This window comes from Myotis brandtii, unplaced genomic scaffold, assembly GCF_000412655.1.
Source record: "Myotis brandtii unplaced genomic scaffold, ASM41265v1 scaffold351, whole genome shotgun sequence".
NCBI classification, from domain to species: Eukaryota; Metazoa; Chordata; class Mammalia; order Chiroptera; family Vespertilionidae; genus Myotis; species Myotis brandtii.
The window spans coordinates 2,386,680-2,399,260 of NW_005363502.1; the positions used below are offsets into that span (position 1 = coordinate 2,386,680).

The 12,581-nt window shown below is 42.8% G+C and overlaps 1 pseudogene; it reads right to left on the reverse strand.

Annotated features, from left to right (window-relative positions):
* Positions 1-9,147: 9,147 nt before the first annotated feature.
* LOC102258723 lies at positions 9,148-11,981 on the reverse strand (annotated as a pseudogene).
* Positions 11,982-12,581: the final 600 nt, after the last annotated feature.

Genomic DNA, 12,581 nt, shown 5'->3' on the forward strand with positions numbered 1-12,581 from the left:
TAATCCTAATGAGAGAAAATAATGCTTATGAAGGCAATAGAATGTCCAAAAGGATACTTACTAAGTTATGTACCATCGTAAGTAGAGGAGGTACTAGGAATTGTCAGAGTTATAATTGCATCATCATCATTATACTCATCATCATCATTATCATCATCATCATTTGGGAGGCACATTCTGTGTATCAGACACTAAGCCAGGCAATTTACAAATATGACCTCATTAAATCCCTATGACAACTCTGTGTGTTAGACATTAGTATTCAGAATTTAAATATGAAAAAAGTAAGGTACAAAAAGGTAACTTTCCCAAGATCTCACAGTTAAGGAGATGCAGAGCTGGACACAAATATCTTTGCCTGACTGACTTACAAACTCCCATTCTTTCCAAAACACCATAAAAATATATTATGTATTACCCAGCTCCAAAAAAAAGTGAGTTTACAATCTAATAAGGGGACAAGAGAGGAGGAAAAACATACACCTGAGAATGATGAAGGTGATAACAATGGTAATTATTACTAAAGCTTATTTAGTGTGCACTGTTTACCAAACTCTGTTCTAAGTGTTCTATATTTAACATGTTTGAACTTTACAACAATTATATGATGGGTACTATATTATCCCCACTTCACGGAAAAGAAAGCTGAGCCCAGCTGGTGTGGCTCACTGGTTGAGCATTGGCCCAGGAGTCGAGAGGTCACCAGTTCTATTACCAGTCAGGACACATGCCCAGGTTGCTGGCTCGATCCCCATTGGGGAGCATGCAGGAGGCAGCCGATTGATGATATTCCTCTCTCAATGATGTTTCTATCTCTCTATCCCTCTCCCTTCCTCTCTGTCTAAACATCAATAAAAACATTAAAAAAAAAACACAAACTGAGGCCCAAAGAAGGTAAGAAACTTTCTCAAGGTCACACAGTTTCAGGACCTTGGTATTTAGCTACTCCATTTACACAACCTGTAAAAGTCATATAAGAAAAGAACCAATGAATTTTCGTGAAACATCAAGGGACAAGATGACTTCCAAAGAGGGATCTGTACGCTCTCTGAGGATGGAGACCTTGTCTGCTTGTCACCTCTGTGCTTTCAGGGCCTAGAACAGAGCCTGACAAATAAGCCCTGCCATTATTTATTTTTGGCTGAATGAACAAATGAGGAAGCATTTTATCAGGACCTTAGAGAACTGTTTGATTTGGGCGGGCAGGGGAAATAAGGATGGGGAGTATCAGTGAGGAGATCATTTCAGAAAGAAGAAACTGAGAGTTAATGCACTGAGGCTGTGAAGGGGCATCTAGAGAAGGAACATTAAAAATCAGGATGGGTGGGAAGAGAGAGAAGGAGCATCTGTAATACTTTCAACAATAAAAAAATATTTTTTTTAAAAAAAACGGGTATTTGGCTGAATATTAAAGTACATAAAAGGGGCTGTGGAAGATAAGTTCGGGAAGTTAGGTTAGCTTCAGGTAATAAAGGGCTTTTGAGTGGCAGAAAAAGTTTTATTTTAGCCCTGGCCAGGTGGCTCCGTTGATTGGAGCATCATCCAGTACACAGAAATGTTGCAGGTTTGATCCCTGGTCAGGGCACATACAGAAGGCAGCCAATAGATCTCTCTCTCTCTCTCTCTTTGTCTCTCTAAACATACTTTCAGATGAGAATTATATAAACAAAAATTTTTTAAAGAAGTTGGGATTTTAGTTTGTAAATAAAGAGGGATTTTGAAAATACTTTTCTTTGAAGAATACTTGACAGACACAGAGTGGGCCATTAGCTACCAGCCCATAAGGTAAACTGAAAGAGAGAGAAACTAGGAACAGATCAATTCAGAGTATTATCTAATAGTACAGATGGAAGATTGTGAGAATCCAAATGAAGTCACGCTATAGATGGAGAGGAGAAAAAGGATGCAAAAGATATTGAGAATGTAGCGTTGGGTAAAGTCTCTTTGGATCTGGTTTATAACTAGGACATTGAGGTGTTTTTTTTTTTAAAAAAAAATGGCTACAAATTCTTTGAAATTCTTCCCAGTGGAGATGGAGTTTATGTTCCCACCTCTTGAATGTGAGCTGAGTAAGACAGAAGATACACCATGTGACTTTCAACGCAAGTTCATACAAATCCACGCGGCTTCCACCTGGCCAGCCATCACAGGAGAGGTCTGAGTACCCTGAGGCCACTATCTAGAGAGGCCGCATGGAGGCGCTCGAGTCAGCAAGCCCAGCTAACCCCAGTCTTCCAGCTATCCCCACCAAAGCGCCAGAACCTGTGAGTGGAGCCATCCTGGGCCCTCCAGGTCAGCCCATCTGCTTGTTGGACACCACAAAGTGGCTATATTCAAGGCCAATAAAGAGAAGAATCACGCAGCTCAGCCCTATATGAATTCCTGACACACAATATCATGAACCATATTAAAATTATTGTTCCTTCAAGCCACTAAGTTTTGAGGGTGATTTGTTACATAGTGATAGATAACTGGAACGTAGGGAAATAGTGTAATTTATTACCAAAACCAGGACACTTTGGAGAATGCAAATACATGTTAATCATTATGGTGAAACAAGTGCTTAACTAGGATATGGTTATCTTAACTATAAGCTTCTTAAGATCATATTCATTATTGTATCACCAGCACCTACCAGTGTGTGAGTCAGCAAATCTTTATTGATTAAATAAATCCATTTTTTTCTTTCTAATTAATGTATAACTTCAATAAAGTTTATAAATTTCAAAGGTACAGCTCAATGAAAATGTGAATATAGATAGACCTCTATAGCTACTACCCAGATCAAGATATGATATGGAACATTTCCTTCTCTCCTGTGGTCTCATAGCCCTCCTAGCTTCTAACCCACCCAAAGGTAGCATTATTTTAATCTCTAACACCATAAATCAGTTTTGTCTATCAATTAATTTCATGAAAATGGAATCATAGAGTGTATAGTTGCTAAAATCATATCTGTGAAAGTCATGTATGCTATTGTATGTAGTGATAGTTTGTTCATAGGATTTCATTGCATGACTATATCACAACTTATCCATTCTACTGCTGATGGAGATTTGGGTTAATTACTCTTTGGACTATTATGAATAATTCTAATATAAACATTTTTGTACATCTCTTTTGACCTATCAGCTGACAACTCAATAAGAGCCTCATTTTTAAACAAAGTTTTAGATATCACTGTCATATTAAATTCATTCACTTTATCAATATCAGAGAATAGCGTAAAAACTTTACCAACATTTAACATTTAATTTACCTGCTACTTTTTCATTAAGTGGCACCTTTTTCAAACTAGTATACTCAGAAGGGGGATGGGAATTATAATAGTGTTGTCTTCAAAACACCTTTGTCAACATTACATTGTTGTCTCAAGTTAATTATTTATAGAGCCTACTTTCATTCTCGGGAATGCCCCTGTTTTGATGGCATCTTTACGGTCACCTGACTTTCTCCATTCCAAGATAACACACCATAGTAACATCCGTACTGAGTGAGAAACATGCCTTTCTTGTGTAAGGTAGAAGAAACATGATAATGATAATGGCAGTGGTTTGCATGTGTACCCTCAGGAAAATTAATTTTAGGAAAGAATATATGTGGAAATTGAAGATCTGAAAATGATTTCCTTAAATGATCTTTGTCTATGGACCACCTGGAAAATCTTTTCCATCCCCAGAAGGACTTAAATCCCAGTTTGAAGACAGCTGGCTCAGTTCTGCTAAAGTAGAATTCCCCTGGAGATAAGATAATTGAATTTATTAAACTAAGATAATTGAAAAAAATCGAGCTAACTGGTTGTTCAGGAACTTAAACTCATTAACTATGAGAAAAGAAGGCCTAATACAAGAGCTTTTGTTCAATTGTTATACTTTTCAAAAAGTCTTTCATTTATTTATTCAACAAATATTTCTTAGACACCAAGTGTGGACCAGGCATGGAACTAGGCATCGGGAATATGCTAATGAACAGGGTGACCACATCCCCACATGCTAGGAGTTTACAGACAATGGAAAATGTCAGAGACATACATAAGGAGAATGGATGGAGCCAGTCAAAGAGGTCTACATGAGGTAATCTAGTAAATTTCAAGGGATGTTTTATTGCTTGGGTTTACAACTTAAAGAAAAGGTGTCATATTCAAGTGTATATAAGTGTATGTTTAAATGTATTTTTTATATTTTTTTATTGATTTCAGAGAGGAAGGAAGAGGGAGAGAGAGATAGACAGCCATGATGAGACAGAATCATAGATCGGCTGCCTCCTACAAGTCCCCCACTGGGGATCGAGCCCACAACCCGGGCATGTGTCCTTGACCAGAATCGGCCCTGGGACCTTTCAGTTCGCAGGCCGATGCTCTCTATCCACTGAGCCAAACCGGCTAGGGCTAATTGTATTTTTGCTATTTAAAGGCATCAGTCCTATCACAAAAGGAACATAACTGACCAATGAGTCCTGTTTGCATTTTTATTGGGGTCTCCCATTGTATAGGGCCTGTCAGTGAGTGAACTTGATAGACACATTCAAATTTTACACATTTTGCTTTTAAAGTCAGGAAGAGAGTGATATTTTACATATTAACACTTAAAACCAAAGCCATGGTGTTTTATTTAAATTTACACATTATGATCCTTCACAGAGCTATAACCAGAACTCTGGTTCATTAAATTAGTAATGACTGTTCCCTGCTGAGAACATTTATTTCTATTTAGTTATAAGCCACAGTTCATTCTTACTCATAAGCAAAGGGACCTTGGATGAGTGGTTCTGTGAGGTTTGCCAAAAGGTTTGTCTCAAAATAACTGTCCCCTTTAGCTTGTTGAGCAAGCTCTCTGAAGTAACCAACATTGCAATTAGTCCGTTTCCAAGAGCCACTGATTCTGAAATCACCTAAACCACGTCTAGCACATATTCATTTATGCCAAGAGTGGGGGGAAAAGATCCTTTAATATTGCAAATGTATTAGCCAGAAGACCAATATATTAAGCTCTTATCAACATAAGTGAGCTTGTATTATCATTTTAATTGACCAGTTACCTAATAAGAACTCAAGAGGAGGGAAGAGAATAGTTCTTGTCCTAAAACCTCTCTTCCTTAATGGTACAACTCTGATTAGAAAATGTAAGAGGGAAAGAGAAAACTGGGACTGTTCAAAGGTGCGAAAAAAAAATCACTGATTATACCTCAAACTCCCTTCCTCCAGCCCCCAAGTGCCAGAGGACTAAAAAACATTTTGTACTGACAAAGTTTTACTCTAGTTATTTGGAAATGGCTGACTGTGGACTCTGCCAAAATGAATTCCTGGCCACATCTGGGCTCTGTGGGTGCTTTGATCTACTAGTTTTGTCTGCCACAAAGTAGATGGGAGGACAGGCAAGAGAGATGGTACGTGTTTGATGTTTCTGGGCTCCGTGATGATGTTTCAGGCAACAAGACATTGAGTTGGGTAAATGTCAAAGTTCAGGAAATTAGAACAATAATCTCCCGAGTAAGCGAGACTAGTTTGTCAGTCATTTGATGCCCCACCATTCTCTCCAGTAAACTCTTCCAATAAACTAGTCATTCACTAGAACTCATCTGAAAAATATCTATTGTAATGAGAAAAAAATCTTAAAAGTTAATTGAAGTGTCTCGTCACTTTCTCACTGAAATCTGTCAGTCCTAAGTAATACAATTCCATGATTCAGAACATTCACTTAAACCACCAGTTCGTACAAGGCAAAGCATCACTTAAACAGTTAATTGGTGAATTGGCTGGTTACATTCACATGTAGGAGCTCCAATTCTGGAGCCAGCCACGTGGGTTCCCTCCTGTTTCTTTCACTTCATTCCCATTATAACTTCAGGCAAGTTGTTTAAATCCTCTAAACTATGTATTTCCTTATTGTGAAACGGGTATTATAATAATTCCTTCTTTGCAGGTTGTTTTGAGGAAATACTGAGATAATCCTAGTTAAGCCCACATCGTATGTGTTCAATAAATATTAGCTATCATTATCACAGTTTAGAACTACCTGGGAGATTTACGTTTTACCTCATTCAATAACCAAATGGAAATTTAATAAATTTGGTGTTACAAATTATTTCACATTTCTATATCTCTTCTTCCTTCCATGATTACAAACAACTGACTTCTGACTGTTTTTGAAGTTTTTAAATATATTTATGTTTAAGAATGTTCTACACATGGAAGTTCTATAACATCCAAATAATTAAAGTCAAAGTGAGGTAGGAATTCAATTATATCATAATTTCTATAATTCTCTTTTGAGTGTAAACATGATTTCAAAATACATGAGCACAAAACCCATTACCGAGACTATAATGTTTAGAAAGATTCCTCAGATGTGTGAAATTCCTCATAGAAATTCTAAGATTTCATGCCCGGGCTGGTTTGGCTCATTAGACAGAGCGTTGGCCTGTGAATTCAAGGGTCCTGGGTTGATTCCAGTCAAGGGCATACGCCTGGGTTGCGGGCTCGATCCCCAGTAGGGGTCTTGCAGGAGGCAGCCGATCAATGATTCTCTCTCATCATTGATGTTTCTATCTCTCTCTCCCTCTCCCTTCCTCTCTGAAATCAATAAAAATTTATTTTTTTAAAAAAGAAATTCTAAGATTTCTGGGACTTTCACAGAGGCAGGAAGAAGAAGCAGGATCTAACTATAATTATTCAAAAGGGAGTAACTATATTTAAAAGATTTTCAACTGCCTGGTAGTTCGTATTTTGACATATTTAATCTTACTGTCCCCATAACCATGAACTGGTCTGATGAAGGATTAACCTGTTTATTGTCTTAGGATATTTATGCATAACTCTTCTTCTTTCAGGCACATTGATCACTGTCTACACTTACAATGTGGGAGGGTGCTCCTGGGGAAAGCAAGCAAATATTAATGTGTGATCATGCCTGCTTTATAGAAAATAGGTTCACCTGAATTACAGACACCATCGTCTTGACAGAGACAACATTTCTGTTCATTCTGTGGCATAATTTTTAATGTTAGTTTGGTTCATGTGTGTGTCTTTCTTCACCAAAAAAAAGGCCTTAATTTTCTTATTCAAAACTTGTTTCATCCTTCAAACGTAATGGCGTTCATCATTTCACTTAGTAACTTAAAAATTAGCTCACTCTGGTTAGAAATTAAAGAATCTGGTTACAGAATCTTGATAGCATCTTGATCTCTGTTGCAAGTTCAGTTTCCCAGAATCAGATGCTGAGATGGATTTTGGGTGCACAGTTTTTCTTAGGAATCCACACCTGTTACAGGAAGGAAGTAAAAGTAGGTTTGGGCAGAGAAAGAACTAGAATTGCAATGCAGACAGGACCAAGCCTCCTTCCCCTGTGGGAAAGTCTGGAACAAGGGCTGGCCATCAGTGTATCTCACATTCATGCCTCGTCACATTCAGTCACTGGTGCAGGCTGCCCCAGGAAGGATGTCACCTCACCAAGGTGGCGCTCCACAGCTAGGTGGGTCCAGAGAGGCTGACAGCTGTACCGTCCACTGAGCACTCCCTGCTGCTGGTGGTGCATCCTTTCTTGAAGGGAGACCTGAGGGTGTGGACCTGTGTCCATCACCATCTGCCTGTTGACACACTTTAAAACTAATGGCCCGCAGAATGAGGAAAGTAAAAATGATCTGCTGGAGGCAAAAAAATAAAAAATCTAAAATTAAGAACTCACATTTATCTTTTACTTCATCTTTTTTAAAAAATTATAGTAAAGTACACATAACATGGCCCTGACCAGATGGCTCAGTTGGTTAGAGCAGCATCTTTCTGTACACCAAGGGGTTGTGGGTACAATTCCCGGTCAGGGCACATACCTAGGTTGCAGATTTGATCCCTGGTCAGGGCAAGTCTGGGAGGCAATTGATGTTGCTCTCTTTCTTTCCTCCTCCTCCTTTCCCCCTTCCTTCCCTCCCTCTCTTCCTCTCTCTCTAAAAAACCAATGAATATATCCTCAGATAGGGATAAAAAAATAACACATAACATAAAATTTACCATCTTAACCATTTTTAAGTGTTCAGTAGTGTTACATATGTTCAAATTTTTGTACAACCAATCTCCAGATTTATCTTAGAGAACTAAAACTCTATATCCATTAAACAGCTCCCCATTCTCCTCTTCTTCCTAGCTCCCGGCCACCGCCCATCCACTTTTTGTCTCTATGATGTCACTACTACCTCATGTAAGTGTAATCATATGGGTTTTGTCTTTTTGAGACTGGCGTATTTCACTTAGATTGTCCTCCAGGTTAATCCATGTTGTAGCATACATCTGAATTTCCTTCCTTTAAAAGCTGAATAATATTATATTGTATGTGCATACCACATTTTATTCTTCTATTCATCCATTAATGGACACATGGGTTGGTTTTCACTGCTTGGCTATTGTGAGTAATGCTGCTATGAACATGGGTGTACAAATACTGAGTCCCTGCTTTCAATTCTTCAGAATATATACCCAGAATTGAAATTGCTGGGTCAAATGGTAATGCTATTTTTAACTTTTTGAGGATCCTACATACTGTTTTTCAAAGAGGCTGCACCATCTTACATTTACACCAACAGTGCACATTCTCACCAATGCCTGTTATTTTCTGGGTTTTGCATGCAGCTATCCTAATAGGTATGAGATGGTATTTCAATGTGGACGCTTCATCTTTTTAACTTGTGCCTGTGATTTGTAATATGAAACTCTAATATTAGAGTGGCAGAGGTATGAACTCACTCACGTGACAAGGAGGTCAGAGCAGAAGCCCGCCCTGAGAAAGGCATTTATTTCAGTCTTTCTAAGCCAACTTGCAAACTTAGATAATTAGTATGTAAACATATATGGGGGGGGGGCGATTAAATATTCTATCAATCAATTTATAAGATCCAAAAGCTTCCAGACGACTATTTTAAGGGTAGATTGTTTTGTGGGGGAGGAGGGTTAGAGAACAGTCTAGAATCCTTAGACAGTGTCTGTCTCCTAGTTCTCAGCCAAAAACACAAATAAAACTGCTATCATTTGGCTTATACAACACACACACACATACACACACACGAAGACTTAAGTTAAAATGTGCAAAACTCATTTTTTGTCAGAGAAGTAAAAATTGCATAAATAGTAATAGAAAATAAGTAGAACCAAAATACATTTTTTTTCCTTGTGAAACACTTTATTTACAAAACAGGTCTAAAATAAGAACATGAATGACAAGCCCTTGGGAATGTGGGAGAGCTGGCTCTTGGGGACCCATGTGTGAAGCCCAGGCAACCAAGCAGAGGGCCTAAAGGAGGGCTGGATGTGTGAGGGGGACCTAAAATTTGAACTCCTTGTATTTCTTGCTGCTCCCACGGCTGTCCTGAGGCTGAGCTTTCCGTTTCTTTTGCTTCTGTTTGGCAGCATGCTCAGCCACCATGTCACTGAAGTCTTCCTTCTCCACTTGTGCCTGCTGCTCCCTTACATGGTCCTCATACTTCTGGGTCATGGCCATGAGGTCCAGCTCTAACTCTTCAGGTGCCAGAACCACTTCCACACCTTGTAGCTCAGGGGCCGGGCCCTTACGGCTCATAACCGTGGACATGTCATAGATGTGGGTCGATCCCGTTATGGCTCCCCCAACGGTGGCCGTTCTCTTCTCCGGTAACACAGTGAACAGCTGAGGTGTCTCGCTTCCATCCATCGCTTTCTCAATCTTCTTCTTCCTCAGCTCAATGAGTTCAGGCATCTCCATTCCAGCTGGCACTGATGAGAATCCTCCAGGAGTGATGAGGCCACTGTCTGCAGGGGTAATAAAGCCTGTTTCATCTGGCTTGTCTTCATCACTTTCCTCCTCTTCCTCTTCTTCTGAAGACTCTTCATCAGATGGCTCCAGCTCCCCCCAAGGAGTCTGATCAATCTCTTCTTCCTCAGTCTTGGTCTGAAATTCAGCGGCATTGGTTCCAAATACATCCCCATAGAGTGGTTTCCCGGTTTCATCTACTGGGGGTTTGCCCCAGCCACCAGCATGGTACCCAAAGGAACAGCTCTCAGGGATGGGTGAGTTCAGCCCAGGGATTTTCAAGTTTGGGTGTGATGGGGGTGGTCCATATCTCTGCATGGCAATCAGCCACGGTTAAGGAACTTTGTGAGCATTTGGTCCTACTGGCATCCCCAAGGAAATCCTTAGCTCGTTGGACAGATCTCCTGGCTTCTTCTCCTTCAGTCGTGTCTCAAACTCCTTCCCCTCATAGTACAGGTCCCCATGAATGGTCAGCTTCGGCTTGGTCTGCCACTTGAAGAAGGCATCATGCAGTTTCTGGTAGTCAATGTCCATCTTCCCCATCTTAGGCCGAACCTTCTCTCGAATTTTTGACTTCATAGTCTTCTGTTCTTCCTTCTCCTGCAGGAACTCCCGCATCTCCTGGATGCCTGTGTGTTTGATGAAGTCCGGCAGCTCAAAGGGGGGCTTCTCAATGCCTCGTTTGCCCTGCAGGTACTTGCGCTTCAAACACCAATGGCGTGGCACAGGCACAGAATTACGAGTGGCCTTGAGGTGGACCAAGAGCTTAGGGTCCTGTGCTGTCACATCATGCATCTCCACAACATCAGGCCGAGCCACGAGCTGCTTGAGTTCAGCCACAGTGAAGTGATTCATTCCGCGCAACTTCTTCTTGGACAGCTTAGGGGCTTCTGGTTTCTTTTCCAGTTCGTCATCGCTGCTATCGTCATCGCTGTCCTTGTGCTCCTCCTCAAAGCCCTTCTTCTTGGGGGCTGCAGAGTTCTCCAGTTTGTCGAGTTTCTCTGGCTCCTTCTCTTTCTCCTTCTTCACATCACCGGTGAGCTTGAAAGCCTCAAAAATCCTCTTGAAGAAGATGAAGTTGGGCTCATAAATTTCAGGTTCTTCAGTCACATATTCAATTTCAACATCAGCAGCTGAGGACTCAGAGCCACAGGACCGGGTTGACTTTTTCTCTTGGTCCCCAGAACTCTCAGATGACACCCCTCATACCCACTGGGGCTTTTTCTTCTTCTTTTGGTTGCGACGCTTCCGGTTTTTCTCTTTTTTGGATATGGGCACTGAGCCCTCCTCAGTCTCTGATGATGACTGGCCCAGGGATGAGCGTGTGTCTGTTTCCATTTCCTCTTCCTCCTGTTGAGAGTTCATCTCTTCCTGGCAGCTCTCTTTCTGCTACAGGATCTTTTCCAAAGCCTGGGGGATCTTGGGGCCCACAGAGGGGTCGTCCATCTCTCTGTTCTCATCTCCAAGGGGTGGTGGGGGACCACGAGGCCGGGGAACCGGGGGCCCCATGGGCAAAACAGTAGGAGTGGGGCCCACTGGAGCAGCAACCAATCCTCGAGGACCCAGAGGAGTGCGAACACCAATTTGGCCCATGTCTTGTGGGGGCCGAGGGACTGGGCTGCCCATCTTGGCAATCTCCTGCTGCCGTTCTTGCTCCAGTAACACAGCTGCCCGCTTCTGTTGCTCCAAGAGCTCATGTTCCTTTAGTGAATGATCTCCCTGCTGCTTGGCGCGCTCCTCTTGCTGCATCAACAACGCTGCCTGCTGCTGCGCCAGCTTCAGCCGCTCCTCCTCTGACACAGGCTCACCCACATGGAGAGGAGGTGGGGGCGCCAAGTTTGGTGGGCGGGGTCCAACTACCTTAGGAAAACCAAGACCAAGGCCTGGTGGAGGTGGTGGAGGAGGCTGCAGAGGGGGAAGGCCCATGGGTGGCGGTGGCATTGGAATCCCAGTGAGCTGTGCTGACATGGGAGGCGGAGCTGCTTTGTCCCCATCTTCACCTCTCAGAACCGGCCGATTCAGTACACCAGTCTGGCGGGTGTAGCTCTGCAGCCGTTCCACGAGCTCCTCGCGACTCCCTGCTTGAATCGGAGCTCCGATCTCTGCCAATTTGGCCTGAAGCTCCTGGGCAGCCCAGGCGCCATAGTGACCAGGAGGTGGCGGCGGTAGCTGCAACTCTCCTTTGGGAGGCTCGGGATGTTCAGCCGCCATCTCAGCAGCAGCAAGGCTCTGGACCAATTCGGAACCTTGCGCCAGACTCAGGGCCCACTCCCCAGAACTTCCGGCAGCGCGGTATGCCACGTCCCTCCCGGGTTGGCAGGCTGCCATGGGCGCAAAGCCTTCTGGGAGTTGTAGTACGGTACCCGGCCAATGCCCCGGGAACGCTGGGGGTGGGCGCAGCAGGGGGCGGGGCTGCGGGGAAAGTGGGTCCCTCCCGGAGGGCTTGCTCTCAACGTCTGGCAGTCACGAGCACACATCGTTAGCCTTCCGACTCCCGACTCCCGGAGCTGGTGTGAGAGGCCTGGACACTTACCTTCCCGGGAGCTCTGAAAGACTGATTCCCCAGCCGCCGCGCGTTAAGGGCGCCAAAAGTCCTCCCGGAGGGCTTGCTCTCAACAGTCTGGCAGTCAAGAGCACAGATCGTTAGCCTTCCGACTCCGACTCCCAGAGCCGGTGTGAGAGGCCTGGACACTTACCTTCCCGGGAGCTCCGAAAGACTGATCCCCCAGCCGCCGCGCGTTAAGGGTGCCAAAAGCAGAAGGTTGCAGCCAATGCCTGCGATAAAACCGTGTCTGATTGTCTCCCAAAATA